The 12,530-nt window shown below is 45.5% G+C and overlaps 1 protein-coding gene across 1 annotated transcript in view; it reads left to right on the top strand.

Moving 5' to 3' along the window:
* LOC124616210 (pickpocket protein 28-like) overlaps positions 1-12,530 on the top strand; it is a 146,089-nt gene that overhangs the window by 99,158 nt on the left and 34,401 nt on the right. The gene's annotated exons all lie outside the window — the stretch shown is intronic.

Here is a 12,530-nt window from a genome sequence, read left to right as displayed (position 1 = left end):
TATCCGACGACACCGGGCAACTGACTTTCAAGTAAAACGTCTCAACTCTACGGCAATATACTGCGTGATCAAAAAGTCAGTATAAATTTGAAAACAGAATAAATCACGGAATAATGTAGTCAGAGACGTAAAAATTGACACACATGCGTGGAATGACATGGGGTTTTATTATAACAAAAAAAAACAAGTTCATAAAATGTCTGACAGATGGCGCTGGAGAGCAAAACGTCACTGCGCATGACAGTCGTCATGCTTGGCCTCCCAGGTCCCCAGACCTCAGTCCATGCGATTATTGGCTTTGGGGTTACCTGCAGTCGCAAGTGTATTGTGATCGACCGACATCACTAGGGATGCTGAAAGACAACATCCGACGCCAATGCCTCACCATAACTCCAGACATGCTTTACAGTGCTGTTCACAACAATATTCCTCGACTATAGCTATCGTTGAGGAATGATGGTGAACATATTGAGCATTTCCTGTAAAGAACATCATCTTTGCTTTGTCTTACTTTGTTATGCTAATTATTGGTATTCTGATCAGGTGAAGCGCTATCTGTCGGACATTTTTTGAACTTTTGTATTCTTTGGTTCTAATAAACCCCCATGTCATTCCAAGCATGTGTGTCAATTTGTACCTCTCTATCTACATTATTCCGTCATTTATTCAGTTTTCAAATTTATACTGACTTTTTGATCACTCGGTAGATTGAAGAGGCAAAGAAACTGGTACACCTGCCTATTATCGCGTAGGCCCCAGCGAGCACGTAGAAGTGCCGCGACACCACAGGGCATGGACTCGACTAATGTCTGAAGTAGTGCCGGAGGGAATTGACGCCATGAATCCTGCAGGGCTGTTCAAAAATCCGTAAGAGTACGAGGGGTGGAGATCTGAACAGCACGTCGCAAGGTATCCCTGATATGTTCCATAATGCTCACGTCTGGGGAGTTTGGTGGCCAGCGGAAGTGTTTAAACTTAGAAGAGTGTTCCTGGAGACACTCTGTAGCACTTATAGACGTGTGGGATGTTCCATTTCCCTGCTGGAATTGCCGCAGTCCGTCGGAATGCACAATGCACATGAATGGATGCAGGTGATCAGACAGAGTGATTGCGTACGTGTCACCTGTCAGAGTCGTGTCTCGACGTATCAGGGGTTCCATATCACTCCAACTGCACACGCTCCACACCATTATAGAGCCCCCACCAGCTTGAAAAGTCTCCTGTTGACATGCAGGGTCCATGGATTCATGAGGTTGTCTCCATACCCGTACACGTCGATCCACTCGATACAATTTGAAACGAGACTCGTCCGACCAGGCAACATGTCCAAGGTCAGTGTTTACGGCCCCAGTCGAGGCGTAAAGCTTTGTGTCGTGCAGTCACTGCAGTCATCAAGGCTACACAAATGGGCCTTAGGCTCCGAAAGCCCACATCGATCGTCCGACCAGGCAACATGTCCAAGGTCAGTGTTTACGGCCCCAGTCGAGGCGTAAAGCTTTGTGTCGTGCAGTCACTGCAGTCATCAAAGCTACACAAGTGGGCCTTCGGCTCCGAAAGCCCACATCGATGACGTTCCGTTGAATAGGGTCGCACGCTGTTGATTACCAGCACTGAAATCCACAGCAATTTGCGAATGGGTTGCACTTCTGCCACGTTGAGCGATTCTCTTCAGTCGTCGTTGGTCCTGTTCTTGCAGGCTCTTTTTCGGCCGCAGTGATGTCAGAGATCTGATGTTTTAGCGGATTACAGATATTCATGGTACACTTGTGAAATGGTCGAACGGGGAAATCCGCACTTTATCGCTACCTCGGAGATGCCGTGTCCCATCGCTCGTGCGCCGACTATAACACCACCTTCAAACTCACTTAAATCTTGACAACCTGCCAGTGTAGCAGCAATAATCGATCTAACAAATGTTTCAGACACTTGTTGTCTTATACAGGGTGGTCCGTTGATGGTGGCCGGGCTAAATATCTCACGAAATAAGCATCAAACGAAAAAACTGCAAAGAATGAAACTCGTCTAGCTTGAGGGGGAAACCAGATGGCGATATGGTTGGCCCGCTCGACGGCGCTGCCATAGGTCAAACGGATATCAACAACGTTTTTTTTTTTTTTTTTAAATAGGAACACCCGTTTTTATTACACATTCGTGTAGTACGTAAAGAAATGTGAATGTTTTAGTTTGACCACTTTTTTCGCTTTGTGATAGATGGCGCTGTAATAGTCACAAACGTATAACTAAGTGATATCACGTAACATTCCGCCAGTGTGGACGGTATTTGCTTCGTGATACATTACCCGTGATAAAATGGACCGTTTACCAATTGCGGAAAAGGTTGTTGATGTATGGCTATTGTGATCAAAATGCCCAACGGGCGTGTGCTATGTATGCTGCTCGGTATCCTGGACGACATCATCCAAGTATCCATACCGTTCGCCGGATAGTTACGTTATTTAAGGAAACAGGAAGTGTTCAGCCACATGTGAAACATCAACCACGACCTGCAACAAATAATGATGCCCAAGTACGTGTTTTAGCTGCTGTCTTGGCCAATCCGCAAATCAGTAGCAGACAAATTGCGCGAAAATCGGGAATCTCAAAAACGTCGGTGTTGAGAATGCTACATTAACATCGATTGCACCCGTACCATATTTCTATGCACCAGGAATTGCATGGCGACGACTTTCAACGTCGTGTACCGTTCTGCCACTGGGCACAAGAGAAATTACCGGACGATGACAGATTTTTTACACGCGTTCTATTTAGCGACGAAGTGTCATTCACCAACAGCGGTAACGTAAACCGGCATAATAGACACTATTTGGCAACGGAAAATCCACGATGGCTGTGACAAGTGGAACATCAGCGACCTTGGCGGGTTAATGTATGGTGCGGCATTATCGGAGGAAGGATAATTGGCCCGCATTTTATCGATGGCAATCTAAATGGTGCAATGTATACTGATTTCCTACGTAATTTTCTACCGATATTACTACAAGATGTTGCACTGCATGACAGAATGGCAATGTACTTCCAACATGATGGATGTTCGGTACATAGCTCGCTTGCGGTTGAAGCGGTATTGAATAGCATATTTCATGACAGGTGGATTGGTCGTCGAAGCACCATACCATGGCCCGCACGTTCACCGGATCTGACGTCCCCGGATTTCTTTCTGTGGGCAAAGTTGAAGGATATTTGCTATCGTCATCCACCGACAACGCCTGACAACATGCGTCAGCGCATTGTCAACGCATGGGCGAACATTACGGAAGGCGAACTACTCGCTGTTGAGAGGAATGTCGTCACACGTATTGCCAAATGCATTGAGGTTGATGGACATCATTTTGAGCATTTATTGCATTAATGTGGTATTTACAGGTAATGACACTGTAACAGCATGGGTTCTCAGAAATGATAAGTTCACAAAGGTACATGTATCACATTGGAACAACCGAAATAAAATGTTCAAATTTTTTTTTTTTTTCTGTATTGTGATTTCATTCCCCTGCCCCTATGGAGCAGGGGAGGGCTGTCAGGAGCACAATCCGCCGCTCTTCAGCCGAGTGACATGACAACTAAAACAAGAATAAAATAATACATACATAAGGAGGTAAAAAAGGGGAACATAAAACAGAGTAAGGGGAGAAAATGGAGGTAAAGATACACTGACATGTAGACGTTCATTGGGGACAGTTAAAAAAGTCACCATAAAGTTAAAAAACGCAGTTGACGATTCTTAAAACACAGAGAAGACACTGGATGCGCATGCACAGGTTAAAAGTTGGCCACAGTATTAAAAACACTCCGAAACAACACACTTAAAACCCACTTGGAGCACACACGACGAAGAATAAAACTACCAGGTGGGACCTGCCGAGGGAAAGGTCAGAGAGGATGGAAAAGGAGGGGAGAGCATGGGGCAGCTGGGGAAGCGGCGGGATGAAGAGAGGTGGGGCAACCGTGGGTTCACGAAGAGGCAGGAGACACATGGGGCGGGAGAGGAAAAGGGAAGACAGGGCAGGAGGGAGCGCAGAGACACTGAAAGAAGGCACAAGAGATGGAGGGGGAGTAGGAGGGGAAATCCGCTCAGAAGGAGGGAGGGGGAGGAGAGGGAGCCCTGAGGAGGAGGCAGGAAGAGGGGGTTAGAGTTGGTAGGAAGGGTAGATGTCAGGGCGAAGCTCATCATCCGGGAGTGGTAGACGGTGGAAGTTGTGTTGGGAAAGGAGATGGAGGGTGTGGAGATGGAGAGAGGGAGGGACACAACGGTAAAGGCGCGGCAACTGGTTGGGAGCGGAGAGGAAGGGAGACACCAGGGGGTGAGGAAATGTTCAAACGTACCCACGTTCTGTATTTTAATTTAAAAAACCTACCAGTTACCAACTGTTCGTATAAAATTGTGAGCCATATGTTTGTGACTATTACAGCGCCATCTATCACAAAGCGAAAAAAAGTGGTCCAACTAAAACATTCATATTTCTTTACGCACTAGACGAATATGTAATAAAAATGGGGGTTCCTATTTTAAAAAACCCAATTGATATCCGTTTGACCTATGGTAGCGCCGTCTAGCGGGCCAACCATAGCGCCATCTGGTTTCCCCTTCAAGCTACACAAGTTTCGTTCTTTGTAGTTTTCTCATTTGACGCTTATTTCGTGAGATATTTGGCCCTGTCACTATCAATTGATCACCCTTTATAGACGTTGCCGACAGCAGCGCCGTACTCTATCTGTTTACATACCGCTGTATTAGAATACGCTTGTCTATACCAGTTTCTTTGGCGCTTCAGTGTAGATAATGGATGTACGAGTGCAGGTTGTAGACATATAGTTGACGAAATATAGAAATTTGGGTCTGACCTCGAGGTGTCGAGGTGTTCTCGGATAGGCTAATGGTAAGGCGAACGCTCGCAATAAGCGGAAAATCCGGGTTCGAGTGGCGGTAAAGCACAAATTTTCATTGTCGTCATTCCGTTATATAGCTGATAGTAGTTCGTATTCGCAAACTGCGAATACATGTCATGTAAATCTTCAGGTTTTGGCGGCGCAAAGACTGTTCCATTAAGTTTCGGGTGTGCAGCCGCAAGAAAGCTCCTTCTTCTAATATTTCGGCTGTATACCGTCCAGCCATCTTCAGCTGGAGCGGCAGTCTTGCGACTCAGTCTGAAGATGGCTGGACGGTATACAGCCGAAATATTAGAAGGAGATTTCTTGCAGCTGCACTCCCGAAACTTAATGGAACATTTCATGTAAATTATTCCTCCTGCTCCCTGTGGTGTTTTCTGAGGCTGATCAATTTGTACATCGGCTCGGAGGTTTTGAACTGATCCATCGGTCGTGTCGATCGATCCCACGATGTCAGCGTTCCATTGAGTACGACTTGAAGAATGAAGGTCGTAGTTTCTATAGCCGAGTCGGATCCTTCTATAAGTGACAAATATCTCTGCCCCATTAGCGGACAAAAAATCAGATCCGTCGTAGCACGATTCGTCGTTTGAAACTACTTACACCCTCGCTATGTATTTTTATTTGCCTAAACATTATTTTGCGTCAACCTGTCTGTGTTTACGTGACTTCCCGCCGTTTAACCGATGCACCTTTGACTGTTGCAATCTTAACTTATCCTTTTTGTCAATATAACACCACACTAGTGGAGTCAGTCTTCCTGTGTTGGTTAGTTTGTTGATTTGGGGGAGGGAACCAACAGCGAGGTCCTCGGTTCCATCGGATGGGGAAGGAAGTCGCCCGTGCCTCGAAGAAACCATCCCGGCATTTGCATGAAGCGACTTAGGGAAATCACGGAAAACGTCTTTCAGGGTGGCCGGACGCGTGTTTGAACATGTTTCTGTGTTAATAAGTGCCTTGATCTATCGGCCACGATGTATAGCACCTATCAGAAAGTCATTTTCGACCTCATTTTCGGTGAAACTAACAGGAATCCCTGCCTCGGGCAAGGAGTAGAGGGTGTAGTGGCACGTTCGTCCCAGTACTCGTTTAACGATCTGCCAGGTTGCCTGCTGCTCGCATTATCTTTTCTTCTATTGCAGCAACCTCTCGATTCGTGACCCTATACCCCACAATTGTAGCAAATTTATTTCTGCTTACAGTCTTTACGTTTGTGACCAGGCTTCTTAGATCAGTAACATTCACCATTTGCGTTGAATAAGCTACTCTCTCCTTTTCGCATATCATTCGACCGTCTTAGTGCTTCCTTAAAGCCAACAGCTGCTTGTACTGTTCCTGAAAGCTATTATATAGCGCTAGTTGGACTACTTTCCTTAGTTCCTCCCCGCACAACCCATGGATGAATGTGTCTAAGGCTCTCTGATCGGCTTCAAACACCTGTATGCGGTTCTTGTTCTCGGCTTCTATCAACTCGTATATTTCAGCGTTAACGCTTCGAATTCTGTCGGCAAACTGCTCAGTAAATTCGTTTAGTCGCATCCGCAGACTATGAAGTTGTTCTCAGTAGAAGCTGAGAGAAATTTTTCGTTTGAATCTCTGAACAACTGTCGCTTAGAATTCATTTTAATCTTCTGATTTCACGCAAGTGGGCTCCTCGCTAATGAAACCTTGTACGGCTCCCTGAATTCTTAATTTAGCGACTGATAATCTATCGAATCAGTCCATGAACCCAACAAGGCACCTCCTTCAAGTTTTCGAAAGAATTTTTTGTACTTCTTCCTCTGTTTTCCTACTAAAACCCGGTATTGTTGGGAATAATGAGAAATTCTTCATGGGACCAGCACTTCAAGTGCATTTGATCACTCATGTTGAAGGCTGCGCTCACTTCTCACTGTTTTTTCCACTGAATTTCGTTTCGCAATTCGTTTACGACGGTTTGGTGATCGACCGCGTTACTAGGATTAGATTCTGAAACTTCTTGGCAGATTAAAACTGTGTGCCGGACCGAGACTCGAATTCGGGACCTTAGCCTTTCGCGGGCAAGTGCTCTACCAACTGAGCTACCCAAGCTCGACTCACGCCCCGTCCTTACAGCTTTACTTCCACCAGTACCTCGTCTCCTACTTTCAAAATTTCACAGAAGCTCTCCTGCGAACCTTGCAGAACTAGCACTCCTGGAAGAAAGGATATTGCGGAGACATGGCTTAGTCACAGCCTGGGGGATGTTTCCAGAATGAGATTTTCACTCTTCATCGGAGTGTGCACTAATATGAAACTTCCCGGCAGATTAAAACTGTGTGCCAGACCGAGACTCGAACTCTGGACTTTTGCCTTTCGCGGGCAAGTGCTCTACCAACTGAGCTACCCAAGCACGACTCATGCCCGCTTCTCACAGCTTTACTTCCACCAGCACCTCGTCTCCTACTTTCCAAACTTCGCAGAAGCTCTCCTGCGGACCTTGCGGAACTAGCACCCCTGGAAGAAAGGCAAAGGTCCCGAGTTCGAGTCTCGGTCCGGCACACAGTTTTAAACTGCCAAGAAGTTTCATATCAGCGCACACTCCACCGCAGAGTGAAAATCTCATTCCACGATTAGATTCTGTCGTACAGATTAATATACGCCGGCAAATCCACTCTAGTACAGTAACCTGAATTCCAGCGTCGGACGACCTCGTGTTGTCGGGTGACGTCGACGCTGCTGCAGATGCTGCTACTGTTTTTCCATGGGAAGACGGAAGGAACTTGGTATTCTCGAGAATTCACACATCGCTGCATCTCCTCAGGACTGTAGGATTTCCTTAATTGATGCCCACACTGACACCACATGAGGCAATTGCGGGTGTTGTGCCCACGACTGAGGACCTCCTTTGGTATTTGTCAGGATTATCCAGGCACTTGATCCATAGCATACATAAATACGCGACACCGAGTTATTAACTTCCATCACTTTATTTCCATAAGAACACATGCACTGATCAGACACAACACTACGACCACCTACCTAATAGAAGTTGTGCCCACCTTTGGACCGGATAACAGCGGCGACACGTCGTGGGATGGAAGCAATGTTGGCTTGGTACGTCGCTGGAGGGATTCGGCATCACAACTGCACTCACAAACCACCTAATTACCCTAAATTCCGGGGAGAGGCGCGATGATCACTGACGACACGTTCAATCACACAACAGGTGTGTTCCATCGGGTTGCGGGGAGGGAGGGGAGGAACAAATCAATTGGACACTGCCACTGTATTCCTCGAACCACTACATCGAGCTCCTGGCCTTGTGACATAGCGCATTATCTTGCTGAAAAATGCCACTGCAGTCGGAAAACATGATCGTCAGCAAGATGCGTACGTAGTCTGCAACCAGTATGCGATACTCCTTGGCCCTCATGGTGCCTTGCACGAGCTCTGCTGGACCCACGGATGACCAAGTGAATGTTCCCCAGAGCATAATAGAGCTTGTCTGCATCTCACAGTACATGTCAAGGTGCTGTTCCCCTGGAAGACGAAGGACTTGCGCCCTCCCATCCGCATGATGAGAAGTTACCGGGATTCATTAGACCATACAATGCTCTGGCACTGGCCAAACGTCCAGTCCGATGGTTCACGTGCCCATTTCAGTCACAGTTGCCTATGTCGTGGTGTTAAGATCGGCACATGTGTGGGTCGTCTGCAGTGAGGGCCAATCGTCAGGAGTGTTCGGTGCAGTGTGTATTCAGACACACTTGTACCCTGCCCAGCATTTAATTCTGATGTCAGTTCCGCCACAGTTCGCCGCCTGTCCTGTTTTACCAGTCTGCCCAGCCTACGACCTCCGACATCTATAATGAGGGGTGATCGCCCAACACCACGACGCATGGATGTGGTTTCACCTCGGTTTCGCCACGTGCTGAAGACACACACCACAGCACTCCTCGAACACCCGACAGGTCGCACAGTTTCCGAAATGCTCGTGCTGAGCCCCCAGGCCATCACAGTCTACCCTCTGTCAAACTCAGATAGATCGCATACCTTCCCCATTCTACACACGGACAGCACGCTCACTGATACCACTTCAACCGCTGAGAGCCGAAAAAGACGTAAAGCTGAGATGCGGCAATTCATCCTCGAGCTCCCATAAACCAGCCCCAGACGATACAAACTGTGTGCTTTCTGTCGTTTTGAAACGTTTTGTCACCGTTGGGAAGTAAATGTCGTACCATGGGTGGGACCTGTTCAGCCAAAATGGTCACATTATCCTGCGACCTTGCTGAGTACTCATGAAGCCATGGAAAACCACGATACGGCTGTCCAAATCATTACCGAACGCCCTCCATGTTTTACATTTGGGACGTAAACTCGCCCAGAAGTTAGTGTGAAACAAGACTAGCCTGCGCAAATAACATTCTCTCAGTGTTCCTTAGTTCAGATTCAGCGGTTTCAGCGTCACTTCAAGTTTTCCTGTTAAGGGCACCTGCATCACTGACGAATGAAACTGGAATTCCAGCACCCCCTGCAATTCTCAGCCTATGGAGCTACCTTCGTGTTGTTTCGGTGCTGACGCCTTCGCGAGTGACTTTCGCAGATCTCCTCCTCTTATTTTCTGCCACGTTCCTCTTCAGTGCACTCCCGATCCCTCCCGATCTCACCTTACGATCATACAGAACATCTACCATCTCCTGTCCTAACTCTATGGTTTTCAGTTCAGGTCAATCATTTTTCAGTGCATGTTGTTGTTGGTGTTGTGGTCTTCAGTCCTGAAACTGGTTTGATGTAGCTCTCCATGCTATTCTATCCTGTGCAAGCTTCTTCATCTCCCAGCACCTACTGCAGCCTACATCCTTCTGAATCTGCTTAGTGTATTCATCTCTTGGTCTCCCTCTACGATTTTTACCCTCCACCCTGCCCTCCAGTACTAAATTGGTGATCCCTTGATGCCTCAGAACATGTCCCACCAACCGATCCCTTCTTCTAGTCAAGTTGTGCCACAAACTTCTCTTCTCCCCAATCCTATTCAGTACTTCCTCATTAGTTATGTGATCTACCCATCTAATCTTCAGCATTCTTCTGTAGCACCACATTTCGAAAGCTTCTATTCTCTTCTTGTCCAAACTATTTATCGTCCATGTTTCACTTCCATACATGGCTACACTCCATACAAATACTTTCAGAAATGACTTCCTGGCACTTAAACCTATACTCGATGTTAACAAATTTCTCTTCTTCAGAAACGCTTTCCTTCCCATTGCCAGTCTACATTTTATAACCTCTCTACTTCGACCATCATCAGTTATTTTGCTCCCCAAATAGCAAAACTCCTTTACTACTTTAAGTGTCTCATTTCCTAATCTAATTCCCTCAGCATCACTCGACTTAATTCGACTACATTCCATTATCCTCGTTTTGCTTTTGTTGACGTTCATCTCATATCCTTCTTTCAAGACACTGTCCATTCCATTCAACTGCTCTTCCAAGTCCTTTGCTGTCTCTGACAGATTACAATGTCATCAGCGAACCTCAAAGTTTTTATTTCTTCTCCATGGATTTTAATACCTACTCCGAACTTTTCTTTTGTTTCCTTTACTGCTTGCTCAATATACAGATTGAACAACATCGGGGAGAGGCTGCAACCCTGTCTTACTCCCTTCACAACCACTGCTTCCCTTTCATGTCCTTCGACTCTTATAACTGCCATCTGGTTTCTGAACAAATTGTAAATAGGCTTTCGCTCCCTGTATTTTACCCCTGCCACCTTTAGAATTTGAAAGAGAGTATTCCATTCAACATTGTCAAAAGCTTTCTCTAAGTCTACAAATGCTAGAAACGTAGGTTTGCCTTTCCTTAATCTTTCTTCTAAGATATGTCGTAGGGGCAGTATTGCCTCACGTGTTCCAGTGTTTCTACGGAATCCAAACTGATCTTTCCCGAGGTCGACTTCTACTAGTTTTTCCATTCGTCTGTAAAGAATTCGTGTTAGTATTTTGCAGCTGTGACTTATTAAACTGATAGTTCGGTAATTTTCACATCTGTCAACACCTGTTTTCTTTGGGATTGGAATTATTATATTCTTCTTGAAGTCTGAGGGTATTTCGCCCGTTTCATACATCTTGCTCACCAGATGGTAGAGTTCTGTCAGGACTGGCTCTCCCAAGGCCGTCAGTAGTTCCAATGGAATGTTGTCTATTCTGGGGGCCTTGTTTCGACTCAGGTCCTTCAGTGCTCTGTCAAACTCTTCACGCAGTATCGTATCTCCCATTTCATCTTCATCTACATCCTCTTCCATTTCCATAATATTGTCCTCAAGTACATCGCCCTTGTATAGACCCACTATATACTCCTTCCACCTTTCTGCTTTCCCTTCTTTGCTTAGAACTGGGTTTCCATCTGAGCTCTTGATATTCACACAAGTCGTTCCCTTATCTCCAAAGGTCTCTTTAATTTTCCTGTAGGCAGTATCTATCTTACCCCTAGTGAGATAAGCCTCTACATCCTTACATTTGTCCTCTAGCCATCCCTGCTTAGCCATTTTGCACTTCCTGTCGATCTCATTTTTGAGACGTTTGTATTCCTTTTTGCCTGCTTCATTTACTGCATTTTTATATTTTCTCCTATCATCAATTAAAATCAATATTTCTTCTGTTACCCAAGGATTTCTACTAACCCTCGTCTTTTTACCTACTTGATCCTCTGCTGCCTTCACTACTTCATCCCTCAGAGCTACCCATTTTTCTTCTACTGTATTTCTTTCCCCCATTCCTGTCAATTGATCTCTTATGCTTTCCCTGAAATTCTGTACAACCTCTGGTTCTTTCAGTTTATCCAGGTCCCATCTCCTTAAATTCCCACCTTTTCGCAGTTTCTTCAGTTTTAATCTACAGGTCACAACCAATAGATTGTGGTCAGAGTCCACATCTGCCCCTGGAAATGTCTTACAATTTAAAACCTGGTTCCTAAATCTCTGTCTTACCATTATATAATCTATCTGATACCTTTTAGTATCTCCAGGTTTCTTCCATGTATACAACCTTCTTTTCAGTGCATGTGTAGCACTTAAATTCCGGTTATTCTCTCTATCTCCATCTTCGTTTTATTAACAAAACGAAAAAATCAACATTTTGTTTTTAGTACCTTGAAAGAATCTCCTAAAACAAATGTAACTGTTTCCACTTTTTCAATTACTTTGTATAGACTCAAGCAGTATCATTTTTGTACATGTGAAAGTCCATCCCCGTCCTCATGGGATAAGGCAGACGAAATAGTAATAAATAAAACAAACAGTAAGTGCTGGTCGTCGACGTAGTATATACGAAACAGGGAAAGTGGAGGGGAGGGAAGTTGAAGAGAGAATAAAGCGAAGGAGAAAATGGAGGAAGAGGTATGCTTTGGAGATGCAACAGAGAAGAGGGCTAGGGATCATTCTGCTCGAATTACTGACATATTCTTGTGGATCTAAATTTGGTTCTTAATCGAGAATAGTTAGAATACGTGACCAGCTGCAGCAATTCGATAAACTCAGTCGCCTCCTGCCTCGAGACTTCTTTGTGTTTAAGGAGATTGTTTCTTAATAATAGCAATCGCCACATCCTTTGGCACGTTACCGCACAAGTTCTTAATATCCAAGGATACCCTTCTAGAGTAGT

The sequence above is a fragment of the Schistocerca americana genome, chromosome 5 (assembly GCF_021461395.2).
Source record: "Schistocerca americana isolate TAMUIC-IGC-003095 chromosome 5, iqSchAmer2.1, whole genome shotgun sequence".
Lineage (NCBI taxonomy): Eukaryota > Metazoa > Arthropoda > Insecta > Orthoptera > Acrididae > Schistocerca > Schistocerca americana.
Note: the sequence above shows the minus strand (reverse complement) of the source record. Positions and strands in the feature narration are given on the sequence as shown.